Consider the following 20,502-nt stretch of genomic DNA (forward strand, 5'->3'; position numbering starts at 1 on the left):
CTAAGATGTGTCAGAATAATATATGGGAAGAATGTGCATAAAAAGAAGAACTTCACGGGTCCTTCTAATTGAACTTCACTTTGCTAACAGGCTGGTAAGGAAGAGATTCCAAGTGAGGCAAGAATTAGAAATATTAGTTTTCCTCTTCATTTACATGAAGACCAGGACTGGTAGTGTAGACTTCTAGATATTGCTGGATTAGTGCTGCCATAATCCTTCATCAATAGCCAGGCTGGTTGGAAATGATGAAAATTGGACAACATCTGGCAGATCACATCCCGACTCTACTTGATCTTTTCCTTCTGAAAACATTTGTGCCAACAGCTATTTGTGATATTAACATGTCTCATAATGAGAAAAGAGCTGAAGGGGAAATCTCTCTCTCTCTCCCTCCTCCCCCTCCCTCCTTCCCCCTCCCTCCCTCCCTTCCCCTCCCTCCCTACCTCTGTAATCTTGAATCTTGGTTGCAGTAGATGGAAATGCATTAGCTCAGAAGCTGGCTATGAGATTCCTGAGTCAAGAAATTTTCCTTTCCTGCATTGAAGCCTATGGATGATAAAGTTCAAGTTCTACATCATAAATTCCCATTTAGACAGTTGGTTTTGAGAACCTATATCCTCCATCCTTATCATTTTGAAGGGGAGCCACAATCGGTAATGAAATCTGCTTGCTTTTCACACAGTGAAATTAGCTTTGATTCTTCGCCTGAAACATGTGTTTAGAAGGCAACATGCAGAGAGTGAATACTGACCCTATCCGAGCAATAAATATCACCAAAGAAATTTTTGCAAAGCTGCCTAGAGTTAAAGCTGAACTATTTTTTTTTCAAGTGGGCCAAAGCAGCTTAGAAGAAAGTTTTGTTCCCCATTCCCTTTTCAGACTGACAATTTTTCTGCATTCCCTATTTAGAAATTAAAAAAAAAAAATACTTTTAAGACTAAATTCTGTTCATGCCAGAGATTACAATTTATTCCATGGAGTTTTAAAATGAAATTGGGACAAGAAGCTGTATTCTTTCAAAATAGATGTGGGATGTCACTCTACAGCTGAGTCTAACTTTTGGATGATAGCCATTTGTTACATTCATCAGCTTTGTGTTTTGTGACATGAAGGTCTATTATGTCAGTAGCAGATCAAAGTGCTGTTGTACTATATTATTTCACAACGCACATGGGTAAATCACATATATTGAAAAGCACTATTGCCTTGTTTGGCAATTTGTATCCCAAAATAAAGTATACAAACCTTGGTAATAGGTACAGAGCCTTGCTCTTTCTTCCCCCATCCATGCTTGCTGAACTGGCAAAATTTGGATAATGTGAGTTGAAGCAAGTTGGCTATTCTGTTTATTTGAATGCTGGTTGAACAGGAGTTTTCCATAGGTATCCTTGTTGAATGGGAGAAATTAGGGCCTTGGCCAGGTGATGGGACTGGCCATAAAACATGACTCTCTGTCCCTTATACATGCTGTATTCTCTCTGGTGATCTATAAAACAAGACTGAGCCCTTCGTATGTATGTATGTATGTATGTATGTATGTATGTATGTATGTATGTATGTATGTATAAATATGTAAAGGTTCCCCTCGCCGAAGAGCCAGCACTGTCTGAAGATGTCTCCATGGTCATGTGACCAGCATGCTTAAACGCCGAAGGCGCAGGGAATGCTGTTACCTTCCCACAAAAGTGGTCCCTATTTTTCTACTTGCATTTTGTTAGGGATAACATTGTTTTACCCTAACTGTTTTGGGTAAAGATAATAAAATGATGAATCATGGTTTGTCAGATAAAGTGTATGTGACTTTAAGCTAAAGGAATGTAATTAAGGGTGCAGCTGTAAAAGTACTATATAAGCAGCAAGGCACTCTCTGGCTCTTACTGGCTGGCTTATTGAAGACTGCGTTCTTGCTGGATTGGGGAGGAGAAGAAGTGTTGGATTACTTTGAAGATATTTCTCAACCGGGAGAGAAGATAAGTTTTGGACAGATTTATTATATGTGTACTGACACTGGCTATTCGACACGGACTTTGCAAATAGAGTATCCCCGACAAGACTTGACTGAAATGATATATGACTACTGGACTGTTTATTATGACTATGCTATAATTCTTAAATGGAATAAATTATAATTTTGATAGCACAAGCGTATCTGTATTTTTACTGCGTGTTAACTAGAAAACTTATCTCACACATTTACCTGTCTTCCTATCTGACTTCGCTGCACGTTCTGTTTAGTTTGTTTTCCTTAACACCCGTTGGGGAATCCAGGCTTAACACATTTTTACATGCTTCTGAACTGCTAGGTTGGCACAAGTAACGGGAACTCATTCCGTTACGCGGTGCTAGGGATTCAAACTGCCGAACTGCTGCAAATAATATATATATTATATATATGTACACACACATACACACACACACGATTTAGAAGTGTGTAGGAAAAGAGCAGACAAAACAGGTGGCAGGGGGCAGAGTTAAACCAATCATTGGTCTGCAGTCATTCTATTCCCACAAACTATTTAAGTCCAACCCTTTTTGACTGCTGTTCCATTCTCTGGTGCCAATTTAGTATTGTACATTGGCTGACTCGATTCTTGTGTATAGGCTTGAGCAACAAATCTGAACTGAAACTTATATGTAATCCTGATCCTTCACATCTGACACAGTATGTCTCAAACTTGGGAACTTTTAGATGTGAAGACTTCAGCTCCCAGAATTCTCCAGCCACCATGGCTGGCTGGAGAGAACTGGGGTTTTGAATTCCACACATTGTAAAGTTTCCAAGTTTGAAAAACAGATCTATTGGGTAATGAGTAATCCTTGTTTCTCCAGTGCCAAACTATAATGCCCACTGGCTATGCTGTTGAGAGTTGTAGTACAGCAATATCTACAGGTCTACATCCTGGCATTATGGCTTAGCTTAGAGGAATTTAGCAATATTCTAGCACGTGAGGAAAGATTAAATTTTCAGAGACCCAGACTGCTGCTCCTTTATATATTCTGGTTTTTAAATAGTTCATTGTTTGATTTATAAGAAAAAACTTGCATTAATCTTGTATATGAATGCACAAGATGAATATGAACATTAATACCATCAAGAAGAGGTTAAAAATTTCAGGAGATTAGCACGCTGGGAAAAAAAACAACATTTTTCATGCTCATGATGACAGTTAAAATGGCACCAAGCAGGGTAGTATTCTTTATCACTGTCATTTAACACTGGCAGCACCTCTTTTGACCAAAAACATCCTGATTAATAAATTGAGGCTAATTTATTTCTCATACAGACCCAAGTTGCTAGATCTTGTAACATAGAAATTCCTTTCTTGTACTCTACGAACTCATAGGATGACAGCTGGTTAGAACAAAAACAAAATCCATGTAGAAATCCACCATGGTGCTTATTCATACATAACCATATAGGCTGATTTCATTGGTTGGATGTATCATCACAGTATGTCTCTAGGTAGTCCTCAATGTACGACCACAATTGAGCCCAAAATTTCTGTTGCTAAGTGAGACATTTGATAAGTGGGTTTTGCACGATTTATGACCTTTCCTGCCACAGCTGTTAACTGAATCACTGCAGTTAGTAACTTACTAACCTGGCTGTTAAGAGAATCTGGCTTTCCCATATGACTTGTCAAAAGGTTGCAAAAGGGTATCAAATGACCCAGCCAGGATATTACAGCTGTCATAAATATGAGTCCGTTGCCAAGTTTCTGAATTTTGATCCTGAGGTCATGGGGATGCCGCAACAGTCATATGAAAATCGGTCATAAGTCACTTTTTTCAGTGCCATATTGTAACTTGGAATGGTCACTAAACAAACTGTTGTAAGTTGAGAACTATCTGTATTGTAGACTTAGGGTTCCACATCAAATGATGGTTGGAACACCTGGAGCATGTGATGCATATCCTTATTAAATCATCCAGAGGTAAAGCCTTTAACCCAGAAGGAAAAGACTAGATAGGAAAGTACAAGAGCGAGCTTGCAATATATGAATATTTTTCAGACTTTGTCTTTCCCAAGAATATAGCTTGTTTGTACAAAAAGATTTGTGAATATTTTTTTTCCTAAAAATACATTTTGGCTTTTATCATACATCACTTGATAATATGTAAAACCAAGATGGGTGGCAAAATCACACATGAGCTTTTAAAGACATACAAACCATCCTCTGTAACCTTCGCATGAAGTTTTATAATTTTTTAATGATATGTACAACTAATCTTCAGTCTCTATGGGCAATCCTTGAAATGACTTTTTAAGAAATAGCTTAGAAATATTTATGATAGATCTCTCGACAGCCGGAATAGCTAAAAAGAACTCCTGCTTACACCTTCTTTCCCTTTCTCTAGGAGATCACTCTAGTCTTAGTACAGATTGCTGTGCAGATCTATTACTGTTTTATATTGGCGGTCCCAAATTACATAGGCCTATGAATACCAGTAATCTCTTGGACCAAAAAAAAATAGGAGTGTATTGCTTTCAGCCTGTCCTTGTGACTGCTTTAAATCATTGGCTGAACTGTGCTGTATTCACTTCTGGAAAAAAGACAACTAAATGATAACATATGATTTTAATACTCATTTTGTGAAGTTCAGGGAGATGGCAGACATTTTGGTTCACAAAGAAGTAGTTTTACCATCCGAGAGCTGAGATCAGGAGCTGGCATTACCAGGTCTCCTAACCTTGCTGTTCCTCATTTTCATTGTTGTTCTTTATTGTCTTTTTTTTTTTGGTTGATAATTGAAATGAAAAAGGGCCAGTTTGGTTGAAAGCTCCAAACTAGAACCCAGTAGACTGAGAGTCTTAGTCCCACTTTAAGCATGAAGCCAGCTGGGTAACCTTGGGCCAGTCAATTTCTCAGCCCAGGGAAGAAAGCAGATTACCAACTGGATTCTCTTTCTTTGAAGACCTTCCACTTCTCATCCAAGAAGCTTCTTCAGCTCTGACTGGATGGTGGGGAATGGAAGGATATATATTCCTTGCAGAGAGCAGGTCATTTGCATTCTATTAGAGAGTCATTGAGGCCACCTGGAGGCTTGTCTGTGTTATAAGGGTCATCTGAGTAGTGCAAATGGGCATGGCACCTTCTTGAAGCTGTTGAAAGGACTGTATTGTAGACTGGAGATATCCCTCCCCCTCTGTTGAGAGAGGGCTGTTCAATTTTGACATAGATGGCCTCTTTGACCCCTCTTTCAAACCAGTGGTCCTCTGTCCAAAATGTCTGTCCTTCCATTCCCCATCATCTAGTCAAAGCTGAAGAAGCTTCTTGGATGAGAAGTGAAACATCTTAAAAAACCAACAACAACAAAGTCCAGTTGCCTCTTGAAAAAGCACCTTTGGGATAACTGTGACCTGGATGACTTGAGAATCTCCATAGACAATAGATGACCCCTTTTGACAATCCTTGTCAAGAAAACTGCAGGGATTATTCCAGGAACTCACCAGGAATTCAAAACTGACTTAAAGGCACACAGAGGGAAACACACATTTCTTGTTCACTTCTCCTCTTGCAGGAAAAGCCAAGACTGGTAAGAGCAGATGTCTGATTTATTTATTTATTTATTTTATTTGTCAATTGCTTAAAAGATAATAAGTATAAGTAAAAACATAGTTATGAATACATGGATACATTTAAGAAAAATAAAAAATATATAAAAGAAACAATAGGACAGGGACGGTAGGCATGTTGGTGTGCTTATGCACGCCCCCTACAGACCTCTTAGGGAAAGGGTGAGGTCAATAGTAGACAGTCTAAGATGAAAGTTTTTGGGGTTTGGGGAAAAAACCACAGAGTCAGGTAGAGTATTCCAGACATTGACCACTTTGTTGCTGAAGTCGTATTTCCTGCAATCAAGTTTGGTGCGGTTTACCTTGAGTTTGTATCTATTGTTTGCTCTTGTATTGTTATGGTTGAAGCTAAAGTATTCATTGACAGGTAGGACATTGCAATGTATGATTTTATACTTAGTATACTTAGATCAGACCAAAAGCGGCGTAGTTCTAGATTTTCTAGGTCTAGAATTTTGAGTCTGGTGGCATAAGGTATTCTGCAACAAGTAGAGGAGTGGAGAACTCTTCTTGTGAAATATTTCTGGACTTTCTCAACTGTGTTCTTGTCTTACAGTCTTTTTCTGGGTGATGCTATGGACTGAGTTCAGAGATAGCGATGTTAATTGAGATAGTAATAAGGAGGAAGACAAGGAACATAATGTGAATGAGCTTACTGAGAGTTGTTTGCTCCTGGGATCCTAAATCCTGAGCCACTGTGGAATGAATGCAATCAGGCCTTTATTAAACACTGTGTTTACTAGTAAGCGCAGGGTCATGAAAACTGTAGGCATGGTCTAAAATGTTTAATGGTGCTTCCAGGATGATATGAGTCAAATACAAAAATAATGTAAGTCCAGTGGCTTTCTTTCTGGGCCATACATATATCATACAACCACAGCTATGTAGAGTTTTGAGGAATACCCATTCAAAGCAATCCTCTTTTATGTTAAAAGTAAGCTGAAAAATGCTGTTATATAACTTCATGGTTCTCTGAAGCTGCCTCTTCAGCTTCAATCAGCAGGCTGTGAGGGATTGCAGACAGCTCTTTGAGACAAATTGTGTTGCCTTTTCACCTCAGCAAGTGCACTGTGGTGCTTTTGAGTTCAAAAGTACCTCATTGAGGCTAAACAAAACTGCCCCACACAGGCCTAATATACACAGCACACAAGCGATAGATCCTAATTTCCTATTCTACTGTTGCTTTTCTTCTCTAGCCAAAGAGTATTAAAAAAAAAAAGATCATTGAAGGATTGTAGATCTGTATAGAAATAGTTAATTCTTTTAGTAATATGAAAAGATCCTTTTGTTTTTCTTTTCAAACTGAAGCACACAGAAGGTTTTCTTGGAGTAATACATGGCTGATGACAATTAAATATAATGGCACCAGAAAAACTACTTCGGACTTATAATTTGTTCTTGATTGTGGTAGCTGGTGAGTATTAGAGATTTATCAACCAGTAAGTTTCCACTGATATGTAAAGAGGTTGTGAAGTAGTTCTCAATAAAGCAATGTAAGAGATGATTTCAAGATCCTTTGGAAGGAAAAAGATGAGAAACCCAAAGCATTTCACTGATTGGGGGGGGGAGGGGGGGTGTTGTAATTCATTTGGGAGAAATTATACACATTTTGTTCATGAATATCAATAATCAACAAGAATAATTTCACTTTTTGATTTTGAAAGACGAATCATACTTGTATTTTAAAACTCTTGGAGTTTCACTGATCTACACTGGACATTGGTAATTCAAGCGTCCTTCATAAACTTCATAGAATGGGATTCTCAGCCACATTATCACCTCATAGCATCTACAGATAAACAGATTTTTTTTTTTTTTTGGAGTGGAATTTCAAGAACCATTATCCTGAAGAAATCACCAGGTCTAGAAAATGAAGAGTCCTATTAAATATCAATTTGTTATAGCTGGAGTTTGGCTATAAAAACCTGAAATACAGAAGATCAAATGAATAAAATGGTCGTGTTTTAACACTGATGCGTCAACATTTTTAGACGTATTTGCTAGATCTTAACAGAAAAACTTTCAAAAAGTTTTGAAAACTTCAAGCACTTGGCCTTTTCCAAAAATAGGCAACTCATACATTTACCCACGGATATTTTCTTTTGACAACTATTAAACTTCAGTGTGGAACAGAAGATTTTGTGATCAGCAATCAAACCCAAAGCAAATTGCTTGGGGTTTTAATTTAATTTTCATATAATTGCCTTTTTTCATACGAAGTCTTCTCATAAATCACAGGAGAAGTATTTGGAAGTTAGTGCTTGGATGTGAAATGGCGAAAGTCCCAACAGATTTTTTTTTTTTGCCAAAAGTTCTGAGAGTGAATCTCAGTATTACGGATGGTGGCTGTGAACCTACCATTGTTGGAATAATATCCATGCAAGCTCCAATTAATTCATTTCTTCCAATTTAGCTCATTTGTTTCAAAGAATATCATCAATTTCAGTAGCAGCTACAGAAAATGGCCTTTCTTTTTTAAATTTTAGCTAGGTGAACAATTGAGCTTGATATACTTCATCTCTTGCCACATAGGCATCAGGGAGGGCATCTGGCTAGTAAACACTCAGCTCCATCCAGTTGCCCTGACCGCACCCTGAAGCAAGGGATTACAGGGTCACAAAAAGGGAAAAAATACTTCATTAGAATTAATAGAAAAATAATATTTTTTTTCCAAACTTTTGAGTTGAATGGTCTCAGCTGAATTAGTGATGTGGCCCTTGATTACAGAATCAAGCAATTTTCTGGAATTTCTTCTCAAAAGCAAAGCATTGGCAATACCCTATTTTCTAGAAAATATGACTTACCCTGAAAGTAAGTCCTAGCTTGATTTTTTTACATGTGTGCCCAATATAAGCCCTATCCCCAAAATAAGCCCCAATTAAGACCCCAACCACTCCAGAGTGCACGGGTAAAAATTAAACTAGGGTGGGGATGGGGTAGTGGTGGAGCTGCCCTACTACTTACCTTCGGATAGTTGTAGTCAGGTCTCACACACCCCGACACCTGCCTTGCCGGCCCATTTCTTCTGCCTCTCGCAAGGCTGGGAAGGCTTTCCTGAAGCCAATCAATTGATCCGGAGCTCTGTAATCGGCTGCAGAGGCCTTCAGGAAAGCCTTGCTGGCCACAGAAAAAAAAGTTCCTGAAGGCCTCTGACAGTGAAAAGGAGGCCAGGGGCGACACACGCAAGTGAGGTTAGTCAGTGGATGACATCCCCCGAAAATAAGACCTGGTGCCTTTTTTGGTGGCAAAAATATAAGATAGGTATAAGATAGATATAAGATTTTTGGGGAAACACGGTAGCTAGAATTCAAGAAAATGAGAGGGTTTTTTCCCCCCACCAATGGTTTAAAGCTGTCTTTCATTTGCAATTAGAAAAAAAACAAACCTATTTCATCCAAAAGTTTTCCTAGCCTTTGTGGATTCCTGATGCAAGGTGCCAGCAATGTCCTTCTTCATTGTGCTTCAGGGAAGTGGGCTTTGCAACAAAAGCATCACTTTTCCAAATGATACGCTTTGCTTGATTTTGAGTCATACACTGTCATTGCTCAGCAGTTTTATATTTCTGACACACTGAGGAGATTGATCCCAGTATTTGCAATGCTAGTCTGTATGCATCTGCACTAGCAGAAAATATGGTCGCTTGGATTCCTCCTCCCCCCTTTCTACTGGCTGCTGCACCGTTAAATACTGCGACAAGAAAGCTAGGGATGTAGAGACTACTATGGCCAAGCCTATCAACATTTAACCAACTAGCCATCTAACTTACATTGTGCACTTGCCCTCCTCCAAGGATTACAAGAATGAAGCTAAACCATCTCAATGCCACCTCTTTTATTTTCAATCCATCTGATCCAGTCCTGTCTGTCCATAGAGTTATTATGGTAGTATCACAGGAGAATAGCCAACCAGTATGCCCAGTATGAGCAATATGCCCATAGAATTGGAGCTCTTAAGATATAGAAAACATATCCTCTGACCTATAGAGTTACCAATTACTGCTGGTTGCACTTTCTTATAGATCTCCTAGTTCAGGGGTGTCAAACTCAAGGCCCGTGGGCTTGATCCAGCCTGTGGGGTGCTTAGATCTGGCCCACAGGGCCAACCTGGAAATTGCAAAGGACCGGCTCGCAGTGCCTCTGCTAGTGAAAATGGGATGCAGTGGTGCCGTGTGCCCTATCTTCGGCCTGGATGGCCTCCTGCAGCACTCTGTCAGTCAAAAGGGGGCGCGGAGGCTGTCTCTACACCCCGTTTTCAGCACCCTGCCAGCCAAAATGGGGTGTGGTGTGACCATGTGTGTCCCCCGTGCCTGGTTTTGGCTGGCAGGATGCTGCAGGAAGCGTTTGTCCTGTCTACCATCCGTCCCATCTCCCCCACTCCCCGGCCAGCCAACTACAACTACAATGCTGATCCGGCCCTCAAAGAAATCCCGTTTGACACTGTCCTAGTTTATAAGGATGAAATAGTTGTCATGCTTCTGAGTAATGGGCCCAATCAGTTCAGGACTCTGAGGCTGTGTTCTATCTCAAAGATCCATTTTATTGGGTACATCATAGCGGCACATTCAAATGTGAAACCAACTCTGAATAATTCCCGCGCTTTGGTACAATTAAAGAATAGATTTTGTCCATCCCCCTTGTGTGACAGGTCACGTTAACCAACCAATGAGGCGATGAACTTGGCTTAGGAATTCTGGGAGTTAAAGTCCGCAAGTCATAAAAGGGCCATCATTCCCCACCCCTGTTTTAGATGATAAGTCCATCTTAAAAATAAATCTCTCTTTTCACTTTTCCAGTTTCTCTTATGATCCAGCCCTGATATTTTTATTTACTTAGATATGAGTGGATTGTGATATACGATAACTGATATATGTAATTGAAGATACATGTATAAATGCACACATCAGGAACGTTTTAATTTGCCTTCCTGCAGTCCTAGATTTCACAAGTGAAATGTCCTGTCTCTTATTATTGTGATTCTGTGTTTCTTTGTACAGACACAAACATGCACACACACCTGCTACACTCATAACCAGACATCTTCCTATACTTTCGAAATTTGTTTCAGAAAAACTGTGCCATATAATTCCTGTAGCAAATTGCCTGTTATAGATAAATCTTGCAGTGGGATTTATTTTCAATAAAGTTTATTTTGGATTACAACCTCACAGCAAACTTTCATATTTGTTTATGTAGGATTAAGTCCCACTCTGTTCCGTGGAAGCTATTGCCATCCCCAAATGGCTTTTGGCTTTTAGCCAAAATTACTAAATTAATTAATTAGCAATAGAAACCTGTAACCAGTTTGTAAGAAAAGTCAAACTAGATCCGGAAAACAATTCAAAGGGGAGATACGTCTCTGCTAGATGGTTGTGACTTTTATCAGAATTAAAATAATGCCGCAAAAAAAAAACAAAAAAAAACCCCTGCCTTAGGAGTTGGGAAGATTTGTCACTGAGCCGCTGAAATAAAAGCAGTTTTACATTTTAACAGATGCCCTATTTTGTGGAGCACAAAATGTCTCAGATATGAAATGTTGTGAATTCTCCCCCACCCTCTTTTAATACTAGGCATTTAAATGTTGATCTTATTTATACTATGAAGGGAGGGGGGAAACAGAGAAGGAAACCCAATCTATTTTTCATCTGGGCTCTTATTATTGCTCGGTCTATAATTTTCATCTGCCCTTCCTCCAGTTTGTCTTTGTGTGTGTATGCACACAGATCCACATACACATACCTGCACTGCAGTGGAAAGCAAGATTTAAATATTTTCAGACTGACTGTATCCGTCATTTGCATTCCACTGACTCATTCAGAGCAAAGACATCTGAGCAGAAATACAGCAGATAAAAAAGAAACCATTAATCCAATGAAGATTATTGGCACAGAATTTTTATCCTCTATCCTCGCTGCAGTGAGACAAAGATCTTACTATCTGCATCCCACTGGCTTAGCTTCAGAAAGTAAGCAATGTAGCTGGTAGCTGTGGTGCTGCTTTCTTGCTTTATTTCATTTCATTTCATTTCATTTATTTTTAAAGTGCATTATGTTAGGCTGAAGCTTCGACCTTATTAGAGATAGTAGGTTCCAGTCTTTGCTTTTTCAGTGCACACCTGTCCCTTCAATAAAAGCAATATATTACACCTACCTTATTTCCGTTCTAATACTTAATCTCTATGGGAGAGGGGGGAGAAAAGAAAATTTGCATTTCTTCATGTAACTAAATACAACTTGCCTTTTTCAATAATAGAGAAACTTCTGGCTATTGAGAAACATTCTCTTAGTCCACAGTTCCTGGTCCTAATAAACTTTGGATATGTGCCACTGAATTCTCCAAGGCAGTATAGCTACTCAACATTGGTTAGCTCACACCCAAATGTTTGATTCAGTCCTTGCTTCATACTAATGAAATTATAGTAACCTCATACCTTGAATGTAATCTACGTCATCCTTGTGTAAATGTCTCACACACACACACACACACACACATATACATGTGTGTGTGTGAGACCCGAACACACCTAGACCTACATATATATATATACGTATGTATGTATGTATGTATGTATGTATGTATGTATGTATGTATGTATGTAGGTCTAGGTGTGTTCGGGTCTTTTCCCGTGTAAGATTAAGAGTATCTTGCCAACGTTTCGGCCATCCTCAGGCTGGTGCTTTCGGCTTCGTGCCAGTGCAAGCAGTGTGTGATTGGAGCTGCCGTCTCTCTATAAATACTGGTGGTGGGGGCTGGTGTGCTGGGCTGGTTGGCTGCGCTGCTGCCTCTTGATTGGTTGATGGAGTTGATGTTGGTATAATGGGCTGTGTGATGGCTTTGTGAGTTTTGTTGTGGAGATATCCTGGATCTTGTGCTGTAATCTCCTGGGTCGTTTGTTTTGTAGTGATCTTTTTTCCATTAGCCTCTCGTGTTTTAACGGCTTGGGTAATGGGTTGTGTGATGGGCTTGTGAGTTCTTTTGTTGTGGTATCCTGGGTCCTGCGTTGTAATCTCCTGGGTCATTTGTGTTTTGATCTCTTTTCCATTAGCCTCCTGTGTTGTAATGGCTTGGGTAATGGGTTGTGTGATGACCTTGTGAGATTTATTGCTGTGGTATCCTTGGTCTTGTGCTGTGATATCCTGGGTCATTTGCTGTGTTGCAACTTCTTGAGTTCTTGTGGTGTAATTTCCTGAGATTTCTGATGTGATATCCTGAGCGGGTGGCCGTGATGTAGCATTCTGGGTTTTAGTCTGTGTTCTTGGCATGTGTCAGCTTGTTTGGGTTTGAGGTCGGGGTGTGTGACAGCTGGCGAGGCAGCCATGGTCTGGTTTTTTGATGGTGGTTGTCCTTCATTTATAAAAGACCTGAACACACCTAGACCTACATACTTGTACCTGTGAAAATCTACGAATATATATATATATATATATATGTTTTCTGAGGTTCTCGCGGGTATTTGTATGTGGATCTTTGGTTATTCGGGTTTTCTCTGAGAAGCACAGAGTTGAAGACAGAAGCCTGAAGATGATGAATGAGACTTCATCGAAACGTTGCCTAGATACTTCCAATCTTACGCGGGAGAAAACCCGAATAACCAAAGATATATATATATATATATATATATATATATATATATATATATATATGTATATATGTATATGTATATGTATATGTATATGTATATGTATATGTATATGTATATGTATGTATGTATGTATATATATATATATATATATATATATATATATATATATATATATATATATATTTGTTTTCTTAAGTTTTCGCGGGTACTTACATGTATGGCCTTCAGCTTTGTTCGGGTATTTTCCCACGTCATTATAGTTGTGCTTTTAAAGTTGTAGCAACGTTTCAGCAGAATCTCATCTGCCATCATCAGGCTTCTGTATTGTGTCCGTCTGTGAGTCAGACTTTTACAGACTTTTTACTGACTACCAAACCAAGTTAACCAACCTACTCCTAGACCCCACATACAAACCCCTAAAGACAGACCCCACCACCTACCTAGAAAAAACCACCAGATCCAAAATAAAAGCCTCCCCCATCAGTGAAGAAATCCAGCAAAGAATCATACCCAGAGAGAAATCTTCCAGATGCCCTAAGCTTTATGGTCTCCCCAAGATACACAAAGAAGGAACTCCACTTAGACCAATAGTCAGCTCCATAGGCTCACCTCTACAAAACCTAGCCAAATTTCTCGCCAAACAACTACAGCCCTATGCAGAATCCATCAACTCACATGTAAGAAACTCATTCCAGTTCATCGAGATCATAAAGAAACAAAACTTACAACCCAGCGACCTACTAGTGAGCTTCGATGTCATATCCCTCTTCACCCAAGTGCCAATAAAAGAAGCCTTGACAGCCATCCAAAACAAATACAACCCCCCAGCACATCCTAGATCTGACCAATCACTGTCTATCCAATACATACTTCACCTACAACGGACAAAAATACAAACAAATAGAAGGAGCACCCATGGGATCACCCTCTCACCTGTCATCGCAAACCTCTACATGGAACACTTTGAAACACAAGCTCTAGAAAAATATGATCACAAACCCAAACTCTGGCTCAGATACGTAGATGACACCTTCATAATCTGGCCACACGGGAAAGAAAAACTGAACAACTTCCTCACACACCTCAACAGCCTACACCCCAAAATACAATTCACCATGGAAACAGAAGCTAACAATCAACTTCCCTTCTTAGATGTCTTGGTATACAAAAACCCAATGGCTCCCTAGGACACACCATCTACCAAAAGAAAACACATACAAACCGCTATCTACACGCACTCTCACACCACCACCCAGCACAGATCAATTCCGTAGCTGAGACACTCATCTCCAGAACAAAATGCTTAGCTGATGAACAACACCTAAAAACCGAACTAAACACTCTCACCAACGTACTAACAGCCAATGGATTTCAAAGAAAGAAGATCACCCACCTAATCCAAAAAGAAACCCCAACCAAAATCCAAGACAGAGAACAAGAGAACGGCAAAGCCCTCCTCCCATATATAAAAGGCACTACAGACAAAATCAGCAAGATCCTCCAAAAACACAACATTAAAACAGCATTCTGCACAAACAGAAAAATATCCACCATCCTAAGAAACCCTAAAGACAAAATCGAGTTAGAAAACCAAGGAGTATATGAAATCCCTTGCACTGCCTGCCTCACCACATACATTGGACAAACTAACAGAAGAATAAGTGCACGCGTTGAAGAACATAAGAACTCAATCAAAAAAGAAGAACCAACCTCTTCCCTGGTCCAACACCTCAAAGCCACAGGACATGAGATTGACTTTAAAAATACCAGAACTATCGCCAAAACTGAACACTTCAGCAGCAGAATAATCAGAGAAGCCATAGAGATAGAAAAACGCCCACACAGCATGAATAAAAGAGATGACACCTCCCGCTTACCAGCCATTTGGAAACCCGCCCTCATGAACAGACAAGTACCCAACTTGATGAATGACACCAGACCCACACCCACGAGGGCCACACAAGATGCCACCACCACACTTCCACGTAAAAATCAGACTCACACCCACACAGAAGATGAGACACGACCACAGACCAGAAGCCACACTGCAGCTGCATCACTACCCACTTCAAACCCATCTGAGCCATACATGAAGCGAACTGACCCCCACCATGAAGATGTGGCACAACCACGAACTCAAAGCCAAACAGCAAGATCCCAGCTCACCAGCTCAAATCCCCCAGCAGCTGGTACTAGCCTGAGCACGGCCAAGCCCCCACCTGAACAGAGCACGCCTCCAGCCAATCAGAACACGGCCAGCCCCCCAACCAATCAGAACACAGCCAAGCCTCCAACCAATGAGAACACACCCCCACCCAATCGGAACGCAGCCAAGCCCCCACCCAGTCAAGTCACACCCCACTGGCAGTTAGAAGGAAGAAGCAGCTGAAAGCTCACATCACTCTGAGAAGCACAGAGCCGAAGAAGCAAGCCTGAAGATGATGAATGAGACTTCATCGAAACGTTGCCTAGATACTTTGAATCTTACGCGGGAGAAAACCCGAATAACCAAAGATCCACATACAAATACCCGCGAGAACCTCAGAAAAATATAAATATATATATATATATATATATATATATATATATATATATATATATATATATATATATATATATATATATATATATATTTTCTTAAGTATATTATATGTATATGTTATGTATATGTATATGTATATGTTATGTATATTATATGTATATGGTATTTTCCCACGTCATTGTAGTTGTTCTTTTAAAGTTGTAGCAACGTTTCAGCAGAATCTCATCTGCCATCATCAGGCTTCTGTATAGTGTTCGTCTAAACTGAAATGGCTGTGAAAGTCTGACTCACAGACGAACACAATACAGAAGCCTGATGATGGCAGATGAGATTCTGCTGAAACGTTACTACAACTTAAAAAGCACAACTATAATGACGTGGGAAAATACCCGAACAAAGCTGAATACCATATGTATGTATGTATGTATGTATGTATGTATGTATGTATGTATGTATGTATATAGTAGAAGTATTTTTAGCAAGAAATGCACTGCATATAAGTTTTCCAGATGGTGTTTTTCTACTTAGCCAAGTCCGCTAACCAATGCAGCTCACAAATCATCATTGCAAAGCCAATTAGGGCATGGAACTTGCTTTAATAATAAGATGGAGCAAATCATAAACTAAGGTCTTCTCTCCAATCCCAAAATGTGGTGATGGGGATGATCAGTAGCAGCCTGATCATAATGATCCTATTAATTTGAGGATAAACGTAGTTATTAAATCCAATATCTTCTCTCCAACATAGCATTTTTCAAAAGCTAAAACAACAACAACAATAACCCCAGACCAGGAAATGTTTTTTGTGAATAATTAAATGTAAATGAAGGTCCATCCATTCTTAGATATATGAAAATCTGAGAACTATTTTGGTCTAGTAAATAAGGTGCCAAGCTAGAAACCAGAAGACTGTGAGTTTTAGTACCACTTTAGCAGTGGTGGGATTAAAAAAAAATTACCACTGGTTCTGTGGGCTTGGCTTTGTGGGCATGGCTTTGTGGGCATGGCTTTGTGGGTGTGGCAGGGGAAAGTTACTGCAAAATCTCCATTCCCTCCCCACCCCACTAACCTGATTTCCAGCTCTGTTCTCCTTTGCAGGGCAACAAAAGAAGATCCAGCCAATCAGCTGGGACTCGGGAAGCAGAGAATAGATGAGGGCAGGGCCAGTTAGAGGTGATTTGCCGGTTCTCCGAACTACTCAAAGTTTCCGCTACCGGTTTTCCAGAACTGGTCAGAACTTGCTGAATACCACCTCTGCACCTCTGTAGGCATAAAAGTCAGCTGAGGGACTTTGGGCCAGGCACTCTCTCCCGGCTATACTCACCTCACAGGGTTGTTGTGGAGAAAATAGGAAGAGGAGGGAGTATTAGGTATTTTTGCCACCTTGAGTTGTTTATAAAAATAATAAAGGCAGGATTAACAAAAAAACTACTCTGAATTAGTCCATTCTGTCTCATGATTGCTCTTGGCTAAGTCTAAGGAGTTTCTTTTATAGGTTTTAAAATCCCCCGCCCCTTTTGGTTTTGGCCTCAGATAACTTGCTGGAAAAGGAAAGCATTGTAAATCAAGTGAATGAAGGAATAATACACGCAACCACAGACATTTTGCCACCTGAGAGAAGAACAAGATTGAGTCTTTCATACCGATTCCTGATACAAAATTTGACCGGACTGGCAAATCTATCTTCACATCAGCAGAAAGTCCTTCTATCATCTAAAAGAAGATGATTAGGAAATACAGGGCAGACAGTTTGTTAGAGTAATTTTGCATTCAACATTTGTTTTCCCACATATAAATGAACATATAAAAGCCCTCCAAGGACCAATATCCATGTGAGATTTCCAAGAAAGAGGAGTTGAAAATAGCACGAGCATCACAAGGTTTATGCAAGGTAAATACTTAGAGAAGTAAATGAGCTATGCTGTCTAATATGAACGCCAGGTATGAATACATTGTTCTGCCATGGCATGTCTGTGCCAGGGTGTTTGTAACGCTTTTATACCCAACACATTGAGCATTCACTGCAATCATCATGGATGCCAAACAGACTGTCTATTAAAAATGTATGAGAAACTAATTTATCAGCCTGCGAGATGCCTTCTCTGTGAACTCCTCTTTGTCTCTGCACCTGACATTACTTCCAATTATATTTCCTGCCCATGATATTATCTATTATTTTTTTTATTCAAAGCCCATGCAGTGGTTAAATATGGCACTAACTTGGTCCAGGATATACAACACTGAAATTGCTTTCATTGCCCCCTACTTCATTTAAGCTAGTGAAGAGGTCTAATGGGCCAACAGACATATTTGTCACAAAATGGCTACAAAGCGATGAAATTGTTCCTATTACCTTCACCACCACTATTGTTGCTCACATGTATTTTTTTCTCAAGTGAATAAATACTACTAAACAGAGCTCTATGCTGCAATTATTATTATTATTATTATTATTATTATTATTATTATTATTATTATTATTATTATTATTATTATTATTATTATTATTATTATTATTTAGAATGCAGCCAAATATGAGTGGAGTCCAGAAGCATTCTTAGACATACAGATTATGCTTGAGGTTTGGCAATTTGTTTTCTAGCATTCTAGTATTGTTGTTTTTAATCTTTTTTTAAAAAAAACCAGATTTGGCATCGAGTTGGATGAGGCCAAGTGAACTATGTAGGAGCATACTGGAGCCTGGTATTCCCAGGAGCAGAACGTAGCTCTGAATGCATTTATTTATTTATATGATTCTTTATCCCACCTTCGATTAAAAGTAATCCTCTCTTCTATGCAGGCCAACCATTAATTGATGTACTCTAGCATCGTCTTCTCTGGCTAGTACAAGCTCTCCAAATTCCACTATCCTTGCAGCAAGATGCAAAACATAGACTAATTAGCCATGTCTGTATGTTTTCCACCAGTGAGTTATCTTTCCCCTTTTATTCTGATAAATCATGGAGTCCTGAACAGGTCCCCGAAGAATGACTCCTCGTCTTCTTTTAATTGCCTTAACACAGAACACATATGCCATTTCCACCATAATCTAGGCCACAAACAGCTAGTCTAATTTAATCATTTCAAGGTCCTGCCTTCCCTCCTAAGATAACCTTCATTCAAGCAGGATAATCTCCAGAGTGCTTATTTTGTCGGTGGACTGGATAATCCCCATCCTTGCTGACGTCACTCAAATGACATTAGCTTCCTGCAGGGAGCTGTGGGTTTACCATGGCTGGAGACAGAAAGGCTTTCCCTGTGGACGCCTCTGCCGAACGTGTGGACATCTGCAGAAGCTGACAAGATTAGTGTCATGCAGTGGGGGCAGTTGTATGGGGAGTATAGTTGTGAATGCTCCGGATAACATAATGCCTGATAGGAGCACACAGTTTGAATCAATGTAGAATGTAGGAAGCGGAAGATCATAGCATATATCTCTAAGGGCCTGTGTGTCGCATCTTCTTGTATAAAACAAGATGTTTATAACTCCCCTTCTGAACACCACTTGCCTCTTTGTTTCTTTCATGGAGCAATATTGATTTTCCTTTAGAAGATACAAAGCAGAGTTTTTGAGCGTCTTCTCTTCTCCTGCAGTAATAAGAAAAAGTCAGCTTCCTGGACTGATTGCTGACCCTTGGCATTCTGCATTCACGACATGACATTACACAAGTTTGCTGTATCCAATAGGTTTCCCCTTAAGGAGAATGGAAGAGTTTTACTTCACTTTTTCTTTTGCAATCAGTTATGATGCTAAATTTATAGAAGCAATTCGCTTTGGAATAATTACATTAGAGCTGGTAAGAGGTCGGAAATGCTGATCCATGGATTGTATTATTTTGATCTGATACCTTGTAAAAAAGATAGACATTACCTATCCATCTATGTGTCTGATGAATGAGAACCAAAATAGAAACAATTTAGAGGTTTGGACTTTTTCTTTTCTAGCAATTTTATTTCCCGTCAGAGTAAAAACAAAAACAGAAACAGGAAATAAATTTCTGGAAGAAACACCTGGCTTCATGTCTTGTTGAAGACATTTCAACCTTTGCCATTTAAGATTATTAAACGTGTAGAGAGGATGGCAGAGGAAATCCTTTATCTTTGATAAGGAAAAATCATGCCTGGCACTTCTAAAGTATAATCATTTTGTTGATTCAAATTTAGCAATGCAGAGGGTCAGAAGCAAATCCTATTTCTTTTCCAATCTACAAATTTAGAACTAAAAAATCCACCCCCACTGTGTATACATTTAAATCATTTGAAGTGTTAATGACTTCTGGTTTAAAGTCCAGAGGTCTTTCTAAACATCTCTTCTTTTTGTAGTAAGAGTGTTCCTTACCATTTTTAATTGTGCTTTCCAGTACTAACACTCTCTCTGGCTTCTTGTAGAAAACTTTATTTTGCCAGAAATTGAGGCTGTGGGGCGGAGGATTGATGACATATTGAAAAGGATATGAAAGAATGCAAATAGAGTCTTCCAATTTCCTAATTCTTAGAACTTAGAATAACTTTATTGTCACTTTAAATGTACACTAATGGGCCTACAATAAAATGAAATTTCATTGCATACAGCTCTCAAAGGGTCACCAACTCCAATATATACTACATAAACATGACAAAATAAATAAATACATACAAAATTATGCATATATCCACATATATTATATGACCCAGAGAAAAACACTAGTGTAGTCTGGATGTATACATGTATATGGCGAGAAAAACAAATCTTGTGAGTTTACCAGATGGATGGCATAGGGAACAGCTGTTACAGAATGTGGTAGTCCTACTAGAAATGCTTCAA

This window comes from Notechis scutatus, chromosome 2 (genome assembly GCF_049901735.1).
Source record: "Notechis scutatus isolate UNSWTSFEM ecotype Mainland chromosome 2, rNotScu1.2, whole genome shotgun sequence".
Classification (NCBI taxonomy): Eukaryota; Metazoa; Chordata; class Lepidosauria; order Squamata; family Elapidae; genus Notechis; species Notechis scutatus.